The sequence below is a fragment of the Anarrhichthys ocellatus genome, unplaced genomic scaffold (assembly GCF_004355925.1).
Source record: "Anarrhichthys ocellatus isolate YVR2014 unplaced genomic scaffold, GSC_Weel_1.0 scaffold4265, whole genome shotgun sequence".
In the NCBI taxonomy this organism is placed as follows: domain Eukaryota; kingdom Metazoa; phylum Chordata; class Actinopteri; order Perciformes; family Anarhichadidae; genus Anarrhichthys; species Anarrhichthys ocellatus.
The window spans coordinates 2,983-4,641 of record NW_022284239.1 but is presented as its reverse complement, the minus strand read 5'-3'; positions in this window follow the sequence as shown (position 1 = coordinate 4,641).

The window sequence follows — 1,659 nt, the reverse complement described above, 5'->3', positions numbered from 1 at the left end:
GTGTGTGTGTGTGTGTGTGTGTGTTTAGGAAGCCAGAGCGCACACACCGAACATGATGCCAGCAGAGTTACACGAGTCACATCTGTTTGAGCTGCTGTCCGTGTTGTTGGAATAAAACTAAACTTATTTTGTCATTTTATTTGGGAGATTTTTGCAAGAAACGACTTGCAGCCCTTCTAGGAGATATCCAACGGTCAGAGTGCATTCTGACTGGCTGCTGTTGTGTCCCAGAACAGCCCAGATTTGATTAGATGGCGCTGAGGGTGTTATCCCCCGACCCAGCAGCCTGTCCCCGACCTCCTGACCCCAGAGGTGGGTGTGAGGTCAGACTCAAGACTCTCCAGCCTTGGTAATCACTCAGGCATCCGGGGGTCACGAAAGCCCCCGCGGCAAAGCCCAGCAACAACACACCTGAGGGGTTTTCTCTTGGGATTCAGCCGGCTTTATCTGCGTCCTCTGCACCGCGAGTCAGATTAATAACTCGGCTGTGACCAAAGGAATGCATCAGCAGCAGAGGAGGAGAGCATGATGTGAAGGAAACATATCTAACCGTGTTTGTTTTAGGTGTAACATGAGGCCGGCGGTTATTGAAACTGAACTTTTTCCGTTTGTGACTAACGTCGGTATTTGTTTTTTGTCTCTTTTATTGAATCGCATAAGTTAGAGGCGTTCATGAGTGAGTGAGGACGAGGCTTAGTGCCTCAAAGGGAAATAGTTTGGCTTCGTTCATGAGTTCACGTTGGATTCTTGAGGTTTGTGGGGCTGAACAAACACACTCAGTGGGTTTTTAGGTTCCAGTCTGAAAGTACAGTCTCACATTCTACTTCAGTTTCCTCCCCAATGATGGAAAAAAATATACAAATGTATTCATGTAAGTAGACGTAAATCAACCTGTATAGCTCCGTCCTTCACATGTTAGCATGCTATCGTCTAGAAAGTGAAGCTGATGCTTACAGGAGTTTCGTCTTTAATATTTCTGGCAGTGTAGTACAACCAGGTGGAAACCTCTTCTTTCTTGCATTCTCTCTAGTGTCCACCAGGGGGCGACTCCTCTGGTTGTATAGAAGTCTATGAGAAAATGACTCTACTTCTCTCTTGATTTATTACCTCAGTAAACATTGTAAACATGAGTTTATGGTCTCAATCTCTAGTTTCAAGTCTTCTTCAATACAGCATGATGTTCATTTAGTACATTATGGTCCATTTAGAGTCAAACAGACCATAAAGCAGGGGATGCTTTAGGGCGGGGCTACACAGTGATTGACAGGTCTCTACGTATACGGCGTCTCTACCCTGCATGTCAAAAGTTGGCAAAAAATTCTCTTTTTCTTTCTGTCTGAGCACCAAGTAAAACTGTTGCTTCCTCATCACACATGCTAAAGTGCTAACTGCTAACTTTACATGCAAACATATTAGCACAACGGAAAAATATTGCATCGAGAAGTGCATGTTAGGACATACATCATGTCACGATGTGAGTTTATTGTCGCAAATCAGACACACACACACACACACACAGAGGCTGGCAGTGTGTGTGTGTGTGTGTGTCTGATTAATGACGGCACCAGCGGAGCAGCTCTCAGCCAGCTGTCGCATGACATCTGATGACTGCCTCTCTCTCTCTCTCTCTCTCTCTCTCTCTCTCTCTCTCTCTCTCTC